This window comes from Meleagris gallopavo, chromosome 10 (assembly GCF_000146605.3).
Source record: "Meleagris gallopavo isolate NT-WF06-2002-E0010 breed Aviagen turkey brand Nicholas breeding stock chromosome 10, Turkey_5.1, whole genome shotgun sequence".
In the NCBI taxonomy this organism is placed as follows: Eukaryota; Metazoa; Chordata; class Aves; order Galliformes; family Phasianidae; genus Meleagris; species Meleagris gallopavo.
The window spans coordinates 20,900,333-20,925,632 of record NC_015020.2 but is presented as its reverse complement, the minus strand read 5'-3'; the positions used below and the strand labels follow the sequence as shown (position 1 = coordinate 20,925,632).

General features: G+C 42.4%; 1 long non-coding RNA gene across 2 annotated transcripts in view; it reads right to left on the bottom strand.

The window, feature by feature from the left end:
• Window positions 1-1,350: 1,350 nt before the first annotated feature.
• LOC104912431 overlaps window positions 1,351-25,300 on the bottom strand; it is a 62,825-nt gene continuing 38,875 nt past the window's right edge. The window contains exons 4-6 of one of the 2 annotated variants that reach the window (XR_794670.3): window positions 14,330-14,394; window positions 7,563-7,665; window positions 1,351-6,837 (exon numbers count right to left, since the gene is read on the bottom strand). This is a non-coding gene — a long non-coding RNA (uncharacterized LOC104912431). Of the gene's footprint in view, window positions 7,455-7,562; window positions 7,666-14,329; window positions 14,395-25,300 lie in introns of both variants that reach the window. The other variant, XR_794668.3, reaches the window with a different exon arrangement.

Here is a 25,300-nt window from a genome sequence, read left to right as displayed (position 1 = left end):
CGTGATAATCCTTGTGTGCTGACATAAAGGATAGGCCACTTCATTGCTACAGTCTTGGACTGTGTCATGATAACTGGTAGACAGCTCCAGGCACTCCTCTCTAGTGATCAGGTCAGGAGCAAATCCATAGCACAATGAGGCAGAAATCATATCTTATACCCAAGGTATAGCAGAAAGGCAAGCAATAGGAGGCAACTGGTCACTTCACCATGAAAATGGCAAAGCATTGGTTAAAACTCTGTTGAGGAAAACACCTTCAACCAACTACATGAGCAGAGCTACTTTCCTTCAACCTTTTCCTGTGTAGTTCATTTCCACCTCCTGTTTTTGACTTCTCAGCCAGTGCAAACATCACACACAGGGAGATGTGTGCCAGGCAACACCAGGCTTCCTATCTCTGGAACTCATATGGTGCAACATCTCTTCTACACAGCCACCAGCTTGGGAGGCTGTTCCTTCCTTGGGGAAGGAACACAGCTGAGGGCACTCTGTAGACACTGTTCTGCTCAGAAAATTATACCCTTTTTACTCGTGGTTGTTTGAGATTTTGTTCTCCTGCTGTGTTCCTTTTGTAATTGCCAATTAAACAGATATCCGAGAGTCAATTCATCACCACTCTAACTTCACCTGTGTCAGGCAGGTGAAACTGGTAGGTCATTACCTATAAGGGCAAGTGTTACTCAGAAAAGCAAGTTGGGTGTCCCCAGGGAAAAAAAAAAGGCTTTCTTTGCCCATCACCGCATTGTCCCCCAGTATTTTTGCTATAGATAGGGTTCAGTGAACATACCTTTTCCTTCTCCCCACCACTACCCTCTCTGTTGCTCTCCTATCTAGTTCCAGTTTAACCAAATGACAGAACCCTGTTCTCCCCATCAATGATTTTATTTCTTTCCCTAATTGTTCCACTGCCAAAAGTCCTATCTATCTCTTCCTTTTCCCAGTGGAGAGCACTTTGTCATTTTGTTTCCCATCTGATTTGAATTCCTCCCTCCACGTGTGGGTGATGAATCACTGAGTAATGGCATTTTAAAAACTCCACAGAGAAAGTAGGTAGACTCAAACCTGGGGGAGTGCATATAGAAAATGTCAATGTGTGCCTTCAACTCTGAGATCAGAAGTTCCCAAACTTTCCCACTGTATGAACAGTGCCAAAGGGCTGGGTGCTTCCTTGTGGACATCTTGGTGGCAGCTACCACAGCCAAAACTGGAGCCATGTTATAGACACGAAAGTACAACACCTAATATTTTATCTTTTATTTATGATTTATCATTACTGATCATGTCATATAATTATATGACATCATCATATCATAGATAGCAGAAAATTTCAAAAGAAAACTTAGTTACTAAATTTACTTAGAAGAAAAAAAAAGTGCAAAAACTCAACAAGTCTGTTTCCATTCCATATTACTGCTTATAGTAATAGAATTCTTACTACGAAACACTTCTGTGTCAATAATACTGCCCTTTCAACGAGGAGCCATAGAATCAAAAAATGGCTTGGGTTGGAAGGGACCTTAAAGATCATCCCATTCCAACCCCGATGCCATGGGCTGGTTGCCACCCATCAGATCAGGTTGCCCAGGGCCCCATCCAACCTGGATTTGAACACCTCTAAGAACCACTGAACATAACATTTTTCAACCATTTGCTTATCAACTATTGTCTTTTCAGATGAAAGTGAACTTTAATTCTTGTTATTGCTCCTAGCCGTGCAGAGGTTGCCTGGGCTCGTGCATCAGCAACAAAAAGCCCGTCTAATTATAGGGTGATTGGAAACAGCAGTCATATATTCTCACTACAGCCCGTGTCTCAGTGATATTTTCATTCTGAATCACAATTTGATTCAAGGCAAGAAATGAAATTCTTATTGCTGGAAATTCTTCAATACTCTTTATCACCTGCGCACATGACACAGAAAAGCTGTAGCACAAATCTGTCCAGAACTTGATGTGCTTAACAAATAGCATGTTGTTTAATGACTTTATTCCCAACACCTACATGTTTTGTTCCTATTACTTGTGCAGCTGTCACATATGACAAAGAGATTAATTCTTCAGCTGAGGAGAGAGAAGGAGAGGGAACAGTTTACGGCCTTCTAAGCATGTCTTTTTTCCAAGAGGCAAATACAATAATAGCACTATGGGTTCCATACTGGTTATGCCTCAGTGACTTCCGTTCAACTTGTTCAGCCTATAATTGAAGGATACTTGCTCTGATTGCCAACTCTACCAGCTCATACTGACATCAGAAAACCCAACAGTGTTCTTTCTGGCTTATGGTTCATCATCGGTAAAGAATTCTGCAAAGAAATTTTCCTCTGTGTGCATGAGTATAATCCTGAAAATTATGGCCTTGGTAATAATTGCACAATCCCCAGTCCCCTGCAAAATCCTTGCGGTGCACACACAGCCCACAAGGCACTGCGTATGCACTACCGCCTCCTGCTTTCTGCTCCCCACAAAGCCCCAGCCCTGTGAGCAGTGATGCTGCTGAAGTCACTGACTGATGTTTGACATTCAGAGCTCCCCAGTGCACCCCCAGCTCCAGCCCTCACTGTCTGCACGTGTGTCTGGGGTTTCGGCAGATGTGAGCTATACCTGCTTGACATGAGCATCTTCTGCTCAAAGAAAGCTGTGTTATTCATCTGCCCTGCGATCCAAATTCCATGGATACAGATCTGTTACAGACACCTTTTATGAGCTTCCTGCCTGACCAGAATGAACTGGGGCAGAAATAAGGAACTGCAGAGGTAAATGTCAAGTCTGTAAAGAGCAATTCAAGACCAGTGTTTGCTAAACACCCCAAAAAGTACATTATACAACAGTCAAAAAGAGCTGAGACATAAAACTCTTATAGTTCATTATAGGACAGAGAGAAAACTTAGCAGACACAGTGATGTGTTGCCCTTTCTGATGAGCCACCTCTTACCTTGAAAAATCTATTCAAACCTCAGTTTTCCTTTGGTCATGCTTCTCAAGTGTCTGATTCTGCCAAAGTCCAGATTCCCACGACACAGATAAAGTGGCCAGAAGTGACAGAGAAAAGAACATTTGAACAAGTGTTTTACACAAAAGAACTGTACAGAACAATACTCTTAAAAACCTATTTTTGAGCAAACTGACATTGCAGTTTTTTTTTCATTTGGATTACAGACAGAGGCTCACAAACCTTAGAGTAACAAACATGATGGTTCTCACTCAAATCAGAGAGTGACTCAGCACTGCAAGGAAAAGCAAGACTAAATGTTGTGAAGTTTCAGCAAAGCCAGCCGAGGAGTGAGCAAGCAGGAGTCCAACTTGGAATCAGACACAGAGTTTGCATCAGGGGAAAACTTTACTGATTACATTTTGGAAGGGGGTTGTCACAGGGCTGTCTCACTGCAAAGCTGAATCTCATGTTTATATTGGAACCAGCATCAAATAATTCCCTTCTGGGTATAAAATCACTCCGAAGAATTCCAGGAAGCCCTTCCTTACCCAGGAAGTGTTCAGAGTCCCCAAATACATGAGAAGAAAATATCTTTCCTTCCACGTTTCCCAATCACAGGCACCTCCTTCTGGCTCTGGGACGACCCTAGCACTATTTTCAGAGTTCTCATCTTTCACCCGTATCCACAAGACAGCTGGCCCCATGGAACGGAGCAGCCCAGCCCCTGCTTGTCTCCAGCTGGGGATAACTTGTACTGCTCACAGATTTCTTGAGAGCAAGCCCGGAGATAACCTGCAAGCAGAGATAACCCCTGCTTGCCTTCCTGCATCCCTTGACAGCTTCTGGAGGAGACTCTTTGAAAGCAGGACTGAAGGGGTCAGATGAGGGGTAGGAGAGATAAGGAAGATTGAAGGGTCTGGGGGAGTGCAGGGGCACAGGGGGAGGTTTCACAGGGGCTGGAGCTGCCGGTAGTCAGAGAGGCTCCAGGGCAACCTTCCAGAGTGACCTGTGCATCCCTCTGACCAGCACAGCTGACAGATCCCAGGTCATCTTTCTAATCTTCCATGCTTTACATGCAAAAAGAGTATAAATGTTTTTATTCTTCTGGATTATTTGCATGGGCTAGAAACATAGAAACAGGGTCCAGTTACATGAAGCTGCTGCTCCCCACCTCGGTTCACACTGACTCTGCTTCACAAATACCCAAATGTGGGCACGGCTGGGATGAAGCGGTGTGTTCCAGAGCCAGGCAGGAGCAAACAAAGCTGGAGGTGGGAGCAGCAGCTAGTATCACCTCAAACCATCAGGAGAAGCCATCAGGAGACACAATGACCGATCTCATCCTCTGCCAACACATCTGCTTGGGCTGGGATTCCAGGCGGGGAATTGGGTAAAAGGAGGAATAATGCCATTCCCTTACTGACAAACGTCAGCAAACAGCGTGTGCTTCTGAGCCGCTACGTCCGTGTCCTACTCACACTCACCCCAGACGTTCCTTTTTAATATCCTGTTCTGACTGCTCCACATTTATCATGTAAATTAATTGCAAGTACACGCAGAATATAAAAATTAAAGTTGGTCTGCATAAAGATTATAAAATATGAGAACTAGTTGGGGGCTTTAATAATGCTCAGGGTTGCCATGCTGCCACTGCACAAATACATAAGGACAACATGCATCATGAGTTGTACTTATTTCAGATGAAAGTAATTTGGTTTCCAGCATCTTCTAACTAGCAGCTCTGGAGACCTCCCAGCTTTCAGATTTCTTACAGATGGCACAAACCAAACTCCAGAGGCAGTAACACTTGATCATCCAGTAAAGCCCACTGGTGTAAGCCCTTTAGAGACGGTGCGAAAGGAGCACTGAGCAGTAACAGATACAAGAGCTGGATTCAAAAAATTCTGAAGAGAAAAAATTATCTCAAGCATTGTCATAATGGCAAAAGTTGGAATACAGTGAAATTTTGGTAATTGCATTTCTTACCTACTGGAAAGAAATATTTTTTCTCCTAAGTAGATCTTCCCATATCTGAAGGCCGCATTGCTATGAGCATTGCTCTGGCAGGGAGATGCCTGCAGATCCCAAAGGCAGTGCTGCCTCTGCTTGCTGCTCTTGAAGCAGAGATGGTGTTATGGCTTCCCTGGGGCATCGTCAGCTCCCACCAAGGGACCCATCATGCATTTCTGTGCTGACAATACTTTTCTGCCCTCTACTCTTGTGCTGGGTGCTAATCTAGGGGTGGTAAAATACCGACCCTCATGATATCTACTCAGCCCTACAGTATCCCAATCTTTCTGATAAGTGTACCTGTTATTGACATAATATTGTCCCAAACACAACAGCATGCTTATAATCTAAACAGCAAAAGAGTATAATTCAGACTCAGCATCTACTGCAAGCAATACTTCCAAAAAAGGGAAAAAAATATTCCAACTCAAGCTCACAAGGGCATTGCAGTTACTGCCTCTAGACCAGTGAGCTTCTACCAAAGTGACAATTCTGTGACATCAAGGGTAACATTAATGGCAATCAGGCTTGAAACAATCTATGCATCAAAACTCTAAGTGCAGGGAGCTTGGCATTGATTTTCATGCTGTAGGTTCAAATGTTTTGACAAATTTAGTAGACTTTTCAATCAGAAAATAAGCAAGGAATCCTAAGACACAGGAAAAAATCTTCCTGATGGAAATATATTCTCACATCATCTCCAAAAGGACTGTAAATCTTCAGTGAGTAACACAACAGTACTACTCCTGTAGCTTACTCAAATTGTCTACATTCACTGAGCAGGAGCTGCAATCAGGTTACTGCTGGCTTCCAACACACAAGGTAGAATACTTCTATTTAAAAGACTTCGGTCCTAGTTCCTGAAGCACAGAAAAGCTTATTTCACTTCAGGCAGAGCACATCCAAGTGGATGAAGCACCATGGAGAAAGGTATTTGTGCCTACTGATAGCTCCCCACTGTTCACACAAAGATTGAATATGCAAATAAATGCATCTGAGGAACAAAAATACAGTTATGTTGGTCATCAAAAATGCTCTGCAATTTTTGTTCTTTATTTATATATGCATATCTATCTCATACAAGAAATCTTGAACATTGCTTACATGTATTGAATTGTTTCTAACATGCTTTAAGAAACAGTGAAGAGTTTGAACTTCCCTGAACATGACCTGAAGAATTTGTATTTACCTGGACAGGAAGGAGCATAACTTTTTAAAGACAAATGATGTGACTACAGAACCAGCTATAATTAATATAGTTTGGCCTCATTCTCCAAGGGAGAAAAAAAAATGAGAGAGAGGTTATCACCATGAAGTACTAGCCACAGACTCAATAGAGGATGAAAGAAAAAGATTAAGATGTGGACTGTGGTTCTTGTTCAGATACACGTCTTTAGAGGAGTACATTTCACCTAATAAGTCATTTTTGCTCCATCAACCAACCGTTAATCTCTGGTAATGGTGTTCCAAGTTACTGACTGAGTTGAAATAGGTGGAAAATGAATGCGTCGTGCAGATCCTGGATACCTGCAGTTGTGAGGCTGTTGACATAGCAGACGCTTGGTGTGCTCCTGCTGCAGCCATGCTTCCTGTTTCTAAAATCATGTTCTGTTTGAAAAGGGGCAACTATAGGCACACATGTGCCGTTTATAGCTAGCTTTGTGCCAACATAAATCAAGCCCAAATGCCATCTCGGTGACATAATGTAAGACTTATGCTTAAGGGAGTCCACAGTCACAAGTAAGTGGGTTCCAAAGTAATTAGTTTGAGGAGTCGACTTACATTTCCATCTCACAACCAGACAGACTGCCTCATGGTTCCCTTGGCTTCTTAGTGTCAGACTCCCCAAGTTTCACTCTTCCATTTCCTTCACTTCCTCACCTTTCAGGGTCAAAACTTAACACAGTAAAGGGAAATGAAACAGAGAAAAACAAAACAAGCTGTGAGCAGATTAAAGCAATGTCTGATGTCAAGAGATGCACGATTCCTTTCTCAGCTACAGGTAAGAAGTAGCAATCATTTTATGTCTGCAGCTCCCAGTATAACCAAAGCTTAAAAAATATTGAAGTTTTCTCGATGCATCCTGACTTTTAAACATGTTGCAGCATTTTAAATGAATGCTATTTTATGTTCAGGTCAGCTGGATTCTACTATGTTATTATTATTTGCTTAGAAATGGGCTGAGAAGTAGACAGAAACCTTCCTACACTTCCCTCAACTATTGGTGCTGTAAATGTACAGCCTCTGAGGCAAAGATGTTTGCAGAGTAAGCCACAGTAATGTATCCTTCTTCTTGTTAGAAAGGATGGATCAGTCCTCTCTGCTGTCTGCTAAATGTCTTCTCCTGAGCAGGACTGAGAGAATTACCATCAGGCTGTGATTCTTGCAAAATTCCTGCTCTGGCTGCACTGCTGACACACCCATCTGCTCAGAGGAACCAACTTGCTGGAGTCAGGGTCCAATTCCTTCCCCAGGAATATCAGAACATTAATTCTTACTGCCTTCAGCAGAGACTGGATTAAAAGTAAGCGACGAGACATTCAATTAGTTCTGAGATAAAATGGCTCATCCAGAAGCAGGCTGAAGAGATGTTTTATGGGATGTAATTAGCTGTTGCTTACCCAGTTTACGTACACTTTCCTGAGTCAGTGGGCATGAGGCCATTTAGCAATTCATGGGATCAGCCTTCAATCAGGGATTCCCACGTTTTCGTGGCAGAAAAAGCTGGAACAGATTCACAAAACCAATACAAAGGTAATAAAAGGTTATTAGCTATGTCCCACAACATTTCTCACATCTCATTGAGGAGGTCAGAGGAATTATAGCATATTTTTGCAGATCCTGGACTATTGTTAAACTGTGCTGTTTCTATATTCATTCCAGCAATACTAGTGTGAAATCTGTTTCTATCAGACAGCCTATTTCAGTCTTTATGATTTTTAAAGAAGAAAGGACAGTGATAACAAGGATGTTGCCAATGAGATCTCCTCTGGTTCATTCTGAACATTCAACCCCACTTTCTGAAAGTATTTCAGCTCTGTTTCTGATCTACTCTGATGAATGTGCAGCAGGTGAAAGGGCTGCCTCAACACTTAATGCATGTATCTCAGAGAGTTTCTATAGAGGTCATCATCATAGCATGATCAATACACAGTGAAGGAATATAAGGAGCCAGTAAGAGAGGTCAGATTTTGTGGACTTGGGGAAAAAAGTGCCCAGAGACAAAGAATACGAAAACAGGTGTCAGAACATAAGAGAGCACGGCAATAACCCTTCCTGGTGAATATGTTTTTGCGTAGCTAAAGCTTCACTAAACTACAAACCAGTGTGAAATGAAAGATTCTCATTCCCAAACAGATTATTGATTTTTTTCTTCTTTCTTATTTTTGGTCCAAGAAAATCCGTTTTCACAAAATGATGCCATGGCTTTGAAAATTCTAATACAGTTTGCTGAACATCAGTAGCTTTTTCTTCAACTGCTTCAATAGGGATACAACATTTCCATGAAGATGAAGATCTGAGAGAGGAACTTGGCTTTCCTTTTTTCTGGTTACACTTGGTTACACATTCTGCCATGCTTGCCATGCATCTGAAGAGATGCAAACAGAGTGGAAAAATTATGGCTGGAGGAGTTACTCAACAAAATAAAGAAGTGCATGTGTATACTCATAAGGAAACAAAGAAACACATACAGGATTGTTTGCTATAAGAATCTTCTTATTTCAGAGGAGGAAATGCAATGATTGTATGATTTTAATGTTTATACAAAGATGATGAACAGGTAGAATAACTGAACAAAGCCATTAAATAAGACTAAACTCCCCAGACATGGTTACGCAGTTTAACTTAACTCATGCTTATATAGGACTCTCTTAATCATGTCTGAAGACAACTCAGACTTCAGAAAAGTAAAAATAAATGTTCCGAGTTTCAAAGGGTGGGTCTGCAGCTCAGGGATGATGTAGCTTTTCAACAGTTATTCCAAATTCAGAACCAAAGTCATCTGCTACATGGCAAATAGACAAATATTCCAACTCAGAGACAAAAGGGTCCTGAAAGAAAACGCACTGAAGTAATCAGCCACATCTAACACAGTAACAAATGAGGTGAGAATAGGGGAGTTACAACGAGTATGCAAGTAGGAAAGAAAGAGATAATGGACTTGATGATTGTCTAAATTTTATTTACTTTTTTAGGAAGGGAAAGTGTCTTCTGTCACATCCTGACTCTTGTTTGCAATATCATTTTGCAACTTCCAAACTTCTGCCAGTTAGGAAGAGAACACTCTTACTTTACATGTGATGGCAGGATACCCTATATTGATGGGATGATATCACATGATAGATGAAAGATCTCTAGTCCTTCTCTTATCTATGATTGTAACCAAAAATCCAAAAGAAGCAAAAGTTTGCAGTAGGCAGCTATTAGTCTGCCCACCAAGAGATTTTCTTGCATTTTTCAGAGTTCTCCTGAATGACTCCTGATCCAGGTGATAATACATAGCAATGATATCTTCAAAAATTCCTTAATCAACATCATAATCTGGCTTTACCACCAAGCTCCTGAAACTCGTACGCATGCAGCTCAGAGAAGACACTCCCAAAGCTTAGAGAGGTCCCCAAACGAGGAGCACAGAAAGCCCCAGCGCTGAGATATTGAATTGGGGGGAGAAGAAGGGGGTAAAAATGCAAGGATTTCCCATGTACTCCCAGCTTGCTGGTGAGTTCTTGACACAGGTCTTGGCAGAGGTTTGTATCCAGCTTGTGACTCCTCCTTTTCCTGCTTCTCTGCACCCACCAGATGCTGAGCCCAGGTGGTGCACTGAGAGCCCACTTTCCAGCTTCCCTGCAGGAACCAACTTCTGGCTGTACAGAAGCACTTCGGTGAAGGACAAAGGAAGAGGAAGCAGAGGCTGCTTCCAGCAGCAGAAGGGGCAGTGGCCCTAAACTGGTGGTTTTAAAGCTGGAGGAAGAGGTGGAGCAAATACGAAGAGTATGTAGGAAGACACAGGAAAAAAAGTCTGGAGCAGTGCTGATATAGATCCTTAGGTCAGTGTAACCAGTAAAAAAGATCACACAGTCAACCAGGAATGAAATCATGGCTTGAGCATTGATTTTGTGCCACCAATAAAATCCTGTGGGTGTAGTCATTTAAAGGGTAGGCTTTGCCTGGCTTTTTCATACTTTGGAGCAAATGCAGTCATTGTAGCCATGGAGCTGAAGGGAAATGATTTATGAGGACAGAGCTAAATGCTTATAGCTAGGTTAAACAACAATAAGGGCAGACATAACAGCCTACAAATACCCACAGGATTAAATGTCAAAGAGTGTGAGGAATTGTCTTGAACAGTAAGATAAATGTGCTAAGACTGAGATGCACTGGCCTGTGGTACACTTGCCCAAACAACTGAAGTTTTGTTGGTTGTGACTAACATGGGCAAAGCATGAGCAAATAAAAGGCAAGGAGTGATTCTGCCCTGCTGCACAGGTGAAAGGGTTTACTCAAATCTATTCCACATTCAGATCAGCTTTACTTCTCCATCACAGCAGAAGATATCTGCAATGCTAAGCAAGGTATAGGAGTTCAAGACAGCATTCTGGAGACATACTGCAACTGCCTTTCCTATTATGATTTTTTGACAGCAGCAATTACAAACCTTATTTCATCAGGAAAGTTTCAAGTTGATTGTATAAATGAAAAAGTCACATAGCTGCTATTGCAACGAGTAAGCACATAAGATCACTCATAGCCAGAAAGACTATCCACCACAGCAGTTTCACTACAATTAACACCCAAATTACCCTGCACAGAGGATGTGTTAACATCACACCCTACTTCATGCCCACTGTAGCCCCTGAAACAGCTCTTCAAAGGGCCTGAACTTCATTTTGTGCTGAGCACCTCTGTGAGGGGTGAGCTCCAGCCCAAGGTCATGTTTCCAGGAGGTGAGGATTTCAGCAGGAGCACTGGGGAATGCACTCGATGGGCAAGACTGCTGTTGGGGCTACACTGAAGAAGAACCCAAGGAGAAGGGAAGAAATATGAGGTGAAAAAAAAGCACCTTTGAACTTTGTTTCACAGCATAGTATTGCAACCAGGGCAGGGTTAGGAGCAAGAGGTTACAACTAGCAAGGTGGAGAGGTAAAAAGAGATTGCCTCTGGATTCCTCAGATTGTGAAATTATTGCCTCACCGAAGGAAATACATACAGGCAAAGGGGAGAAACAGCTGCTGCATACGCAGTCCTGAATTATAGTAAGGGGAAGGTGAAAGGAAAACTAAAACAAAGCAAATGCACCACCACGGGAAACAAATGTAACCCTAAGATACTTTGCATCTCCCTCCTTTCTGGCAGATATCTTTCCCAATCACTGCGAGTTGGTCTGTGTGCATAAATTGGATGTTTCCTTTTCTTCCTGCCCTCACTGGGATGCTGGATCACCAATGAATGTGTTGCTTTCCCCTGGGCTGCCAGGAACACCACGTGCACTTATCCCTGACTCCCAAAAAACAATCCCAGCACTGGGTGCCCACTGACAAGAAAGAAGAGACAAACAATTCCTTGGCCTCTTTGCGTATGAAGAAGGTAAATTGCTTGTGAACACCCAAAAAACTTTCTTTAGAGGAGCTACACCTGGGTGATTCCTGTAGAGAGAGAGGACTGAGTGAAACCCAGGGAAGCTGGGGAGGGATTTGCTTTGGCTGAGTGCTGGGAGGTGGTTCTCTTGATGGCTATGTGTTTTCAGTGCATGTGCAGAACGAAAGACATGTCTGAAATTAGATAGGGATTTCAGGAGTATCCAAAAACATACTATAATTGGCCTGCCTTCTGAAGGCGAGGAAAGAGCTGGACATCCCAGGGGAAATTTCACTCAATGTCTGATTTCAAAGCGTTTTTCCAAAAGATGAAGGAGTATTCAAGTACAAAGAACCAAAGCAGCCAACTCACCTTCAGCTCCCTATTCTTATTGTCAAACGTTTACAAGTGGCAAGAAAAAAATTACTGAGGAAGAAGAGCCTTGTAATTAAATCCTTAATTTGTGATTCAGGTTCTTCTCACTTGAACTTAATGCCTATAAAACAGTCACAACAGGAGGTGCCCTATATAAGTGTAAACACTATGATGCTTAAAGGTACACAACAGATTCCAAAGGTTTGTGAGCCACAGCACGCCGTCAGGAGGCCACAGTGGGAAGAGCTGACTGACGAGGTGGCAACATTGCTCCTGTGGCAGATATCTCTAAGAAAATTCAGGCAGAGTCATGCTATGCACAATTGTGCCAGAAAGAGATTCTGAGCCTATTCTGTCCACCTCTGTGTTGTAGAAGGAAAGTGTTTTCCACCTTCCAGACCTGTATAGGGCTTTTATTCTTTTTTTAGATTTTTAGATGAGCAGGTAGTTAAAACCATTACCTGAACAGAACCATTCAAGTTATAAGCTCTGACTCTCTCAAAAACCCATTTTCCCTCTTATGTCAGATTGCAGCCCTTTGCTTTCGTTGCATTAGTTTTGTGGTGTATCACAACACACCAGACTAAAACCCGAGGTAGGAAACGAAAAGAAGAAAAGAATCTGTTCTGTGAATCTTTACTTTTGTCAGGAATCTTTTTCTGGATGTTTATGGCATCCCATAAAGTTGCTCAAACATGCCTGCTGTATTTTTAATTGTCATTTTAAATGCCAAAACCCAGAAGTCCTGCTTATATTGTATGCGAACACAGTGTCTGCTTATGTTCAAACCCTCAGGTGCTTTAAATAACTCTACTGTACACAGAGAACGTTGTTCATTTTGTTTTTACAATTTTTGCCTGTGTAGAAGGAGCTATAACGTCTTGAGAACATAAATGTATGTTCATAACCACGGAGCGAGATCACAGCTGGAATCTACCTGAGCCTTGGATCATATTTCAGCAGTGGCAAGAAGCGAAAGAGCAGCTTATTTCTCTGTTTAATTTACAAGTGCTACAACTGGAACGGCACATACTAGACTTACTGATGTAACACACAGGTGAGTGTGTTACAGGTCCACCTCTGTGCTGGGTCCCCAGGGAATACGAGGTTGTTTCAGCCAGACTTAAGATTCGTTACTGCTGCAGCCCTGGAGGAAGCTGGTCCGAACCCTGGTGAGCTAGTAAAGGTGGCAGCTGCCATAACAGACTTCTGTGCAGGCTACAAACGTGGGGCATAAAAGGGGGGTCTTTTTATTGATTCCAGTGAGTTTCGTATCAAGCATCCATTGTTCTGTCTTAAAGTATAAACCATTACAGAGAATTCATAAGCAAATCTGCTTTTTTCTTTCAAGGATAAAACAGTAGCAGATCGTAATTTCCTTTAAATGCATCTATTATTCATCAGTATTCAGTAAATTTTATTATGAGCTGCAAAACAGCATATGTATTTTTATATTTGGTTCCAGTCTGTTCCCTACTTGTATTCTGCAACATCCATTTTCAGTTTAGAAATGACTGGTCATGAATGTCACAGGATAATATGTGTTTCCTGAGTAAAGACACAGACAAGTACCTGGCCTACGTTCATTTTACACATTAATTTGCTGTAAATAATCTCACATGCAGTTTTGCCACTTCCTTTCTATAGGAATCTCTGCGAGTATGTTGACAAACGCTGGCTTGCAGAAAGCTGAGATGTAGTATTTATGAGCGGAGAGGAAGTAAATTAATTTCAGCGCTTGATTCAACATAAAAGAAAAGGTTTCTGCAGTATTCATCTACCCACAGTACTAAGAGAAGGTACAGTCCCTCCTCTACTCCAGCCATATTACCAGGGAATGAAAATTCTGCTGAGCTAGAACTACAGACAAGGGGTGAAAGAAAGAGAGGCTTCATTTCCTAGTGTACACCCTATAGCAGCTGTCATTATTTGCAGCATGCACAGTAAAGGGATAGGTGGAGACATGAAGCCATGCATGTAAGGTAAACACCCTCTTCTTAAGCAACTACCATTTTTTCTAATGATATGTACAAGGATCATTTGGGGACTTCCTTCCCCTGAAGTCTGGGTTTCCTGAGAGGAAGGAGAGATGAAATACAGGAACAAGCGGCTGCACATCATTTCCAGCAGTGTAGTAGACCTTCCTTATTAACACAGGTTTAGGAACCACATCTGAATCCCCAAACTTCCTGATGTTCTCCCTTTGAAAGGAGGGATGATGGGGAAGGAGATGGGTGGAGAGGGTGAAGAGGTGGTTCTGTCCTTTTAAAGGCCTTTCAGGCACAACAAAACTGCTCCCATACTCTTAAATCTACTATAAAAAATAGGTTGCAATACAAGTGGGAAATACAAGGAAATGTTTCAGCTAATAAAATGTGCTGGACTGGCACCAAACTTCTGCTTGAAAAGCTGTTTATAATCAACAGTGATTACTTACAGTGTCATTGCAAGACCATTGGAGGACTCAGAGATCGAAGGGTACCTGGTTCATCTGGATGAGACCTGGAAAACACAGTGCCATGAATCAGTAAATACCCACAGCAAACAATATGTTTTTTATGAGTGCTATTAGAAAAGGAGGAAAAGTCCAAAACCAGACTGATGAACTGCTCTGTGACCAGAGAAAATAAAATCTGCCCTGTTCACTACTTCACCACTGATATAAGAGAAGCAAATCAAATCCACTTGATAAGAACATCAGGGCTGTGTTACAGATCACTTTTAAGCCTCTGAAAGGGTTAATGGGACCCAAGAGATAATAAATACATTATGCAGCTGTGTAGGTGCCAGAAAGATGAATATAGGTTGATTTTTCAAAACTTAACCTATGCAGAGTGAGTCATAATCTGCACCTTGCGTCACTCAATAAATGGGTCTTTAGAAAATGAACCCACTGTGGCTGGGCTGCTGGCTCTCAAAAAGCAAGCACCCTGTTCTCCTGCCTACAGCCTGCCCAGTCGTAAGGATCAAAATAGCTATTCCCCATAGGTTACAGTGGGATGGCAACAATGGGATCCAATGCATGTTTGTGGGGTTACTGCATTTCTCTTACAAGGTCGAAAGGTTTTGACTGAAACAAATGCTTCCATATCCTGAGACATTCATTCTTAATCATAAATGTGCATTATTCTCATCACAACTGCTGCTGTGCCTTGTAACAGTGTTTCCTCGTTCAATTATGCCTCACTCACAGTCACTTTTAATTAATACCTTCATTAGGAAAACCTTGAAGGTTTAGATAAATAACATTTGTTTTGTGCATTTCAACCACAAGTTTCTGCATGAAGGAAATTTCTCTATTTTGTCGTCACCCTGGAAAAGAAAAGCAAGTAGAGAGGAGGTCTACATGTTCACAAGATCTCTGCACTGAGAAGACAGAATAATCATCTTTTGTTGAATAGGAAAATAATGCAAAACAAAGTAAACAACGCCCTTTTGTTCTGCACAAGAAAGACAGGGCTTTAATAGTCTTTAAACGAGATAGAAAATTTCCATCCAAATGGAACCATGGAGTAGGTAGACACATTACAACGTTTTGGAGCTCAGTGATTAAATTTAATACTGTGCCAAACAGCGATTAGTCGATGAAGGGCATTCATAAATGGAATAGAAACAAGGGAAGTGTGGCTCCAGTATAACACTGGGCCTCCAGTACACTTTGGTGCTCAGCTTTTTACTTTAATAACAGGGTCAAACAAAAATAAGTTTAATTTGATTTATTTCCCTAAGGAAACTCAGTGGAATTGTAAACACGGGCTGACTGGGACGTATTGCTAAAACTTCAGCTTCAGGGTCAGATCCAAGAAAAGGGTTTAGGTGCCTACTGAAGCGCAGTGATTTATCCTTTTCTTCAGCATTTTTCCAGCTCGCTAACTCAATCCCCCCGCTCGGAGTATCGGTTCACATGAGCCCCATTACTAGGCACTGAATTCCCCCAACTCGGTGTGCAGGCAAAGCAGCATCCTAATTAAAGCTTCTGAATCCCAGCCTCAGAGCTGGGTGCCTGTGCCCTTTATGGATCTCTGCATTAGTACGTTAAAATCCTTTGCTGAGCCCAGTGCAGCACATTGTCCTTAACAGTCTACATACGTGACTGATGATCCAGGAGAACAGGAGCACAAATCCTTTTTAACTTATCTGTGTGCTCTGCTAAGCCCATCTAAACCAGGCAGCAAGCATGTGGTGTGCAGGGAAGCCAGCAGCAATGCATGAGCCCCACGCACACGGAAGGATCGGGCCTGCTTCAGCAAACAGTCACTGCTTTGGCACAAAATGAAGAATTACTCCCTGACCTCTGCTAAATGACCTTTGAAGAAAATGAAATTTTACTTCAGTTTCAGCTAAATGTTCGAGCCCATCCCAGCATCTGAAGTGTCAGCACCTGAATTCTCACAAACACCAAAAACATGAACTGAATTAAACTGTGTAGACTTGACTCCCTTGACACAGCTCTTCCCTGCTTCCCTTTCCTTCTTCACCTATTCCTACAGCCCAACAGGAGGACATCATCATTTTAATTTGAAAGTAGTCCTTTTGTTTTAAAACCTCTTTTGGGCCAGATTCTGTTCTTAGCTGCAGCAGCATAAATCTGCTGGTTTTTCATGGGCCTTTTCCAATGACGTTCTGATGTAAGCAAGATCAGAATCTTGTTTTGGTGAGAAGTCACAGGGTTATGCTAATGTTCAGTTGTGGTACAGGCCACAGGTTCTGGTGAAATCTCATCTACTTATGCAGAACAGAATTCAGAGTTAAGAATTCCAATAATAGCAACATGATTGTTAAAAATGATAAATTACACAGAATGTCTCAGGCACTTTGCTTAAAATTTGAAACCCGTTCATTAATTAACAACAATTAATCACTACGAAACGTGTTATGCATGCTAACTAAGCTAACTATCATTCCAAGAAAATGAAAAAGTCCAGGAGAAATTCTCTCGGAGTCTCTATTTAGCACCTCAGTGAATGGCTGTGTGAAGCTCCGGTTAGGATCCTCCATCAGTGGCGACTTCCCTGCCTGCCAGGGGGCCTGGGAGCTTTTATCATCAGGGGCAGATGTGATTTGTACCTTAGAAAAGTTCCAGGCTTATTCTTCATGTATGATTTGTGTTCCAGGTGATGGTAAGAGGTAAATCTGAGAGGCTTTCTCCACGATGATCGAATGCCAAGAAGTGGAGCAGTTTACTGGAACAGCAGCAGCTTCTAATGTCTTCGAAATGATGGTATTCACAAGGAAGGTAGGATATTTTACGTTCCGTAAAGCTGAGCTAGACCATTTTGGCAAAGAGTCTGTCTGCCTGCCAAGGGTGGGGTAGCTATTTACTATCTATATAATCACTTCCTACTGCGAGTGGGTCAGGTAAGTCAAATAACTTATAGCCAAAGGAGCCTTTGGTCGAGACTGGTAGAAGTCTAGCCCGTAAGTAAATACATCCCTGTGCTACACAGAGCACATCCTCCGTCATGTGATGTCTCAGCCATTTCCTGGTACTGCCCCTCCAACAAATACTTCACTTTATCTCCCTCTGATTGTAACATTGGCAGTTTCACCACTGAGGTTGCTGTTGCTGCACTTTCTAGTGTCAATGGCCTGCTGTGAACTGGAAAAATACCTACCGAAAAAAACAGTCAAGCTCTTGAATGATACCAAAGGCTCTCTCTTTCTCTGCCTTTTTTGTATCACACCGGGCAGTCATCCAGTTTGTCAGTTCTGCTTGTCCTGCTCCATACTGAATGTCTCAGAATCCAGCCCTCGCTAACCATCAGGTTTTCAACAAAAACCACAGCAAAAGATCAGCTTGCTGTGTGTGATAGGGGTACTGAGAGGCTTTCCCTCAACCTGAGCCTGGGTGCCTTACATCTACACGCGTGGATTCTGTTTGTTCTGGCACCTGGTTGGGGTAAAAGACATTGTATGAGTGTGATGGAGTGGTAAATCCCAAACTCGGCAAAAGTTCAGAGGTGCTGCCTTGCACGATAGTAAGAAATAACTCATTTTTGACTGAAATGCTTAGAAAAAGGAAAGTAACCTGGATGGTAAGAATTAACTACTGGCTCCTGGCCAGCTCCTGGATGGAGCAGGCAGCCCTGTCTAGTGGCAGATCCCACTTGTGTGCTGAGCAAGCTTCCTCCAGCCTAAGCAACGGTCCCTGCAGAGCTGCTGGGAAAAGATGCAGTGGTTCTTGAAAAGATCCTGCAAGTATTCAGAACTTATCTGATAATGGTATGGCTTTGATCCTCATAAATATTTTGGGCAATGCTGTTTGAAAATTTGCCTCAGCTCACTAAATTGTCTGTCTCTAAAAGTCAAAATCATTCTGCCAGACTGCAACTGAACCACAAAAAGAAAGGAGCAAGGAGATCCTTCAGATACCAGTCAGCATGACCGAGAGATGTTCAAGAGTTTCATAATCCTTTACTGGAAACCAAGTCAACAAAACAAAAAGATGCTCACAGACTCTAGTGGGGTCTGGATTACACCAATGCCTTCCAGGGAACAGCTCAATGAATCCTGGCAGTTTAGAGCTGCCTCCTTTAAACTCAGTTTCTGAAAATGAATAGGCTAATTAGCAGATCCACTAAGTTATCAGTTATAAGGTTGCTGTCCACATTTCACAACAAGCATACTTCTGTAAAGAACGAATAAATGCCAGTATTATCACTAAATGAATTTGAAAATTAACACTGCAACTGTATGTCATACGAAAATACTCTGGTTTGATCTTCACAAGGTCATCCCAGTTGCTTTGCCCCATAAAATAAACCACAAACACAATACTGAATGAGTCAGAACACACAACTGGCTCCAAGAGAAGGGATAAATGCCTCAAAGAGTCCAGCAGACAGAAGGCACAGTGCAAAGCTAAAGGTGCAGCAGTGCATGGTAGCAGTTGAATGAACAGGGGCTGAGGAAGTGAAGAATATTTTTCTCTAAAATCGCCTTTTTCATGCTCCTCCATACCCCAACAAGGCTAACGACCGTTATAGGGCCAGGTCAGTGTCTGAACTGGGAAGCTGGGAGATCCCAGCTGCAAACTGAGCAGTGGCCACAGGCTCTGGCACTCCTTCTAATCACAGCCTTGGAAAGAGCTTCCAATGGTCTTACACAAAAAGTCCTTTCAGGAGCGCTCCATAAAATATGTCTCAAGAAAGATCGTTAGGAGGAGACTTGGTTTAGTTTTGGTCTCTTCTGTTTAGCTCAGGTGTTGTTTTTTCACACACAGAAACACATGTACAGACTTAGTACACCATACAATGCCTCACTAAAGTCATCAAATGGTGGTTACAACTTCATCCAAGATCAACAAAGACCTTTTCCACAAGTAAGCCTTTGTGTTTAGGAAGCCTTTGCCCTGAATTTTATTGTCTCCCAATCAACTAGCAGGTGCTCTGCAGTTGGACTCGAGTTATTTAGGGGCAGCCTGCACAACAATTTCCCAAGCTGGCAAGCAATCCGGACTAGCAGTTAGGTACTGGAATGGCTAAGTTTTATCCAGACAAACAGAAACACTCCCAAGAGGAAAAGAACAGAAAGGGGGGAAGAGGGAAAATGATAGTTTTCTTAGTTTCCATTTCATTTTCTCTCTGTTGGCATAATAACTCTCAAAGAAAAGAATGAGGCTTCCAAAAGCAGATACTGGGGCAAGCTGACATTATACAGTGGTTCTTCTTAAAATTTTCCAGTTTTGTTTAGGCCAACAACACAATTTGCTGGTTGTATATGTGATACTTTCTGCACTTTCATAGATAGACGTATGCTGCTAATACAAAACCATATAATTTAGAGCAATTTGACGTTTATTTTTTTCCCTGGAAAAAGAACATTGAGTTAGGAACAAAAGTAAAAAAGCCAGATGCCAGATGTGTCATCTTTCAGTGTAAAGCCTCACCAGAACTTTCTAAGCCATGCAACCGCTCATTTGTGTGCTATTCTCATATCACATTTGTAAAGTCTGTCTCTAGGATCTGTGCACTGCACGCCACAAAATGTGATGTTTCTCACACGTGTGCATTGTACATACGTATACTGTTCTACAGAAGATCAAGCAGCAGCCTCCCATCAGAGCCCCACTGAAGCCTGGCACTCCCAGAGGCAGAGGCACACAGTGACATGTGGATTGAGGGATATAGTTCAACTTCATTCTGTTAGCTTGTTAGGGACGGCCTGTGCAAGTGGCATCACTGGAAAGAAGTCTTTTGGTCACCAAGTATTCATAAGCCCTATGGTCTCCTGGATGTCTGAAGTAATTCTCATTCACTGACATACTTTAATATTCCTCAAGAGTGAAAAATATCCCTGCATAAGTGCTAAGTTTCCAGGCAATGATGGAATTATATTCTTCGGTAGACTGTGACTTTACTGTAAGTGTCATCGTTTCTGCTGCTGCAATGTTTCAGTCAGCAAAAACAAAACTCTTACCTCTTCTGCTATCTCTTTTCCCCTAATGCCAATACAGAAGTACTGGCACTGAGTGACTTTTACATTTAATCATAACTATTGATATTTATGGAGCTTGTGAACACATTTATAGCAGAGACAAAGAAGACGTGCTCATAGGCACTGCTGGCTGTGTCAGAGGGACCGTGTCAAATCCAGGAATAACACACACACTGTTATAATAATGAAAATGGAAAGTATTTTTACTGTACAGTCTCAGTACCTGTTATATCAAGTCTGATAAAGCAGCTCTACCAGTGAGAACCAGCAGGGCTCCAGAGATCCTTCCATAAGGAAAACCACAAAGTGGCAGCTGGGCCATGGCATTCAAGGCGAGGCTGGACCAGGGTCTGAGTGCCTTATCGAGGTATATATGTCTTTGTTCAGTTTTGTAGAATTGTCACAGAATCATAGAATGGCCTAAGTTGAAAAGAACCACAATGATCATCAGTTCCAACCCCCTGCTATGTGCAGGGCCGCCAACCAGCAGACCAGGCTGCCCAGAGCCACATCCAGCCTGGCCTTGGATGCCTTCAGGGATGGGGAATCCACAGCCTCCTTGGGCAATCTGTTCACACCCTCTGAGTGAAAAACTTCCTCTTAATATCTAACCTAAACCTCCCCTATCTCAGTTTAAAACCATTCCCCCTTGTCCTATCACTATCCACCCTCATAAACAGCCGTTCCCCCTCCTGCTTATACGCTCCCTTCAAGTACTGGAAGGCCACAATGAGGTCTCCCTGGAGCCTTCTCTTCTCCAAGCTAAACAAGCCCAGTTTCCTCAACCTTTCTTCACAGGAGAGGTGCTCCAGCCCTCTGATTATCTTAGTGGCCCTCCTCTGGACCCGCTCCAAGAGCTCTGCATCTTTCTTGTTCTGGGAGCTCCAGGCCTGGACTCCAGATGGGGCCTCTCAAGAGCCGAGTAGAGGGGGACAATCACCTTCCTCTCTTGCAGGCCACTTCTCTTTTAATGCAGCCCAGGATATTCATTGAAAAGGAGTTGGAACAGATGACCTCTAAAGGTCCCTTCCAACTCAAACAATTCCGTGATGTTATGGTTATGGATTCTGCAGAAAGATGGACAGTGTCTTCCCACATACACTGAGACATTCACAAATACCTACAGATATCTGCATGTGAGTTGCCTTTGCTTGCACCAAAAACGATGCACAGGCCATGAATGGCAGAGGATGTGGCAGCTCACATTGCTCAGACTGGGCAGGTCAGCAGGTGCAGAGCCTCTCTCACTGCAGACCGACTCAGTATCAGTTATGCAACAGGTTATCAGCATGGGCTGCTTCTGTATGGGTCATGACTTGTAGGAGTGGAAAAACTTGTTTTGTAGTAGCAGAGGGATTTTCCTGAAGTAAGTTAAATAATATTTAATGAAAGCCTGAAATTGCTGGAGCCGCTCTGGAGTGACATTAGCAGAGCTGAAATTTTTAAGCTTCTTTCACCTACTGCAATCCAGAAAATCGGTGACGATTCATTTATGTATTCAGTCAGTGTTTATACCAGAAACTCAGAACTCGTTTTCTGGATCCCTCAATCCTTCAGACAGAGAAATCTGAAAATTTCTCAAACCACAGGAAACTTAAAAATAGCATTTGTTCCAGCACAGTTATACACTGTTGTTCTTGAAATCTGGGTTAGAAAATACTTAAGTCTCTAAATGAGCAAGGCCTGAAGTGTCTCCGATACAGCACGCCTTGTTTGAACAATTAACTCTGTGAGCAGAAGGGTTAGAAGCCAGAGTTGCCATTGATTTTGTTCCTTGAGATTAATTCCTAGGTGGATTCCCCAGTGTTTAATACGCATTTCACCTCTGCTGCTATCAGCTCCTGGGTAGAGATGAAGGCACCACAGTGAGAGACACAAATTGGGCCTCAGCATGGCTCTGCATTCAGTTTCCTATTTTCACAAAACAGGATTTTTTTATTATCAACACCTCTGTCTTGCTTATTTGCTTGAAACTGAAGAACAGGTTGGCAAATTGCTGGTGGGTAAATCCAGATGCTTCTTTAGCAAATGATGCCACATATTCTTTGTGCCACTCCTGCTTTATCATCCAAGGGAGCCAAGTGCCAGCAGCAGCTTTGCAGTGCTCCACTGGAGCACTCTGCAGTGCTTTTTAGAAGGATTGCTTTCAGTAAACTAGAATACAGACCTCACGTGGCACAAATCAGCAGCTCCCCACTAAAAGCAGCAGTGCTGTGTCTGTTCACCCTGCATCCTCACACTTACAGGGGCTAACAACACTGTTTTCCCCACAGGAAAGGACTCTGATAGACTGACCTGAACTCAGTTAACAGCTCCAGATTTGGATTCAAATGGATGCTACTAAGGAGCATTCTTTCCTAGTAAATATGCCTGTCAAAGTGTTTTATTAGCCTACACAGCAGCTGCAGCTGCCTCTTTCCTCCCTACCTGAACACACTTGCACTTAGCATCTTCTTGGCCAGCAAAATTAGAGACATTACATGTTCCAGCAGTGAGGGTTTGGAGAGACTAATAAAACAATAAAAGCAATAGATGTGTCACCTTAATCCACTTTAGGGACCTACGTTTATTTAATATGCATCTGCCTATTTCAAGCACTCTCCCAGTATTACACGCTTCTTTCCTTGTCTCCTTTTTAAACTTCTGCTGCAATACTTCAACAACTAAGGGGGATAACTTCCACTGCAAAGATGCTTCACAGTATTTTCAATTATAGTTTGCTTCTGAAAGAGCCAGAAGCATTTGGACTGAACATTTCTTCACAATTCTTTTCAAGTGCAGACTATTAAGAGAGGTCCTCAAGTGTCAGGACACAGTCTACAGAGTGAAGAGGTAATGATGTTTTGTTTCTGCCGTAGGATGGACCAGTATGCACTTGGGATGAGATCTGCTATCTGTTAGGAATGTTTCCAGTTAAATCCATTCTAAGCACATTTGCTTTACTTGGTTATGCTTCAGGAACTGCAAGTAGCTTGGCTCCAGCATTAAATAACTGTGCAGGAAATAGCAGAAGCTTTACCATATACAGGCTGGGTAGGGGTGGAGCAATAAACCAAACTATAAATAAAGCACAGATTGGTTTGAGGACATTCAGATTGATTCCATCTTAATTAGGAGACACACAAGTTCCCCGTGATGGTGATTAAGTTATCTTCATTGAAAACACATTCAAATATTTAAATGCTACCCTACCTCAGAAAGGGATGTACTGAGACATCAAAGCTAAGTGCCCCTAAATGAGGATTCATTCATTCAAAGGCATGTTCTGCAAACTCTACAATTGACCCCATGTTGTTTTTTGAACAGTAAATATCTTACTGTCTCCTGTCACATTCTGAAAGAATGAATCCTATTCCACATCTTAACTGGACTGCAAAAATAAAATCTAGACAGCTCATTTATTGATACAGTGCAATATCCAAACAAGTAATTTTATTGCTATTAAGCAAAATGTAACAGCTGGAAAAATAAATCTCAAGCTATCATGAGAGTTCAGCTGTACAGAAAGAAAGCAAAACGGTGCAAACAAACAGAAAAGGCACTTCCCAAGAAACGCCAAGAATGGAGTGAGCTCTGGTGGCCCTGATTCCCAGCAGATCAATGTGGCTGTTGGATTTGTTGGTTGAAGTGATAAGAAAGTTGGGCGGAAAAATGCCCCCATGAAAGTAAAGCTGTACTGTATCTAATCCACTGGGAAAGAAAACTATATGAGACAAACAAGGTTGCTACACTGTGCTTGCTGAACTTCAGAGGAAAACAGAAGCATGGATGTTAGTATTAACACAGGGTCTCCCTAGCCTGGAAAAAAAGGCAAAGAAAAGAGTGCCTGTCCAAGAAACTTACTCCTATCATTATAAGTCTTTCCAGTTCTATTTAAAGAAAGCAAAGGAGCCAACATGAGAAGCTGTGTTTTGCAGCTCTGCATAAACACTTGCAGATAAGGGTGGTACCAGGTGTCAGCTAGCCCTGCAAAGTCACTGAAATGTCAAGGATTGTTTTTCCTCTACTCCCTTTCTCTTTCCTCCGACTGGGAACTGCCAATGTTTATTTAAAAGATATCCCTTGTATTTGGCAAGAATGCCAGCGGGGCAGACATTAATGGATTATTATTTGGAACTGGAAGCCTGCCAAGGCGATAAGGATAGCCTGCCTACCCAAAGGCCCAAAGCCGTGCCATTAACAGTGGGAGTCAGAAATGAAATTGTCCTGCCAGATGCTCTGCTGTACTGAGTTCAGCTAAGACTTTAAAAATGGACTGGCTCCAACTCCTATTTGATCTGACCTATGCAAATAATTAAATATATAAAGAGGCAGACATGGGCTAAAATGAGAGACTAATCCATCTGTAAGGCCCAGGTCTGATTCTTCTGTTTTGCAGCGGCGTGAAGAATTTGCTCAGAGCACCATGAAGTCACTGCGTATGTTCCTGTTCACTTCTCTGCCCTTGAACTAGATCCCAACCTGGAAGCCCTGAACTCAACAGCTAAAAGCAGTGCGAGTGCGAGCCCTCTTTGTAGTGCTGTGACAACAAAGCCTTCCTCACTTTTAGCTCTGAGCCAAGCAGGAGGAACACGTCCCTGTGCAGCTATCCCCACAGTGCCAGCAGCACCCCCTGAGAAGACAAGCCTGAAAGAATGTGATATTTTATATGTGAGATATATTTAGATTAACACTGTTTACTACTGATCTTCTCTGCAAAGCTGCCTGTTTCCCAACAGTTGAAAAACCAAGCAGTATTGCTCCACCCTTGTTATCATGTTCTTTGGAAGACGACCTTTTCCGTGGCCCATCAGACATCACGCACTATAATTAAGGTGCTTACAATACCATTCAGTAAAAGCTGGGGTACAGTAGCATTTGCTGCTGTGATTGAAAGCCTTTAAGGTTATACGGATTTTACCAGGTTAGTATTTTTATCTGTTTGGAGCTGGCAAAGATAAAAGAAACTTTGTGCTCCTTTTGAACAGTTGGT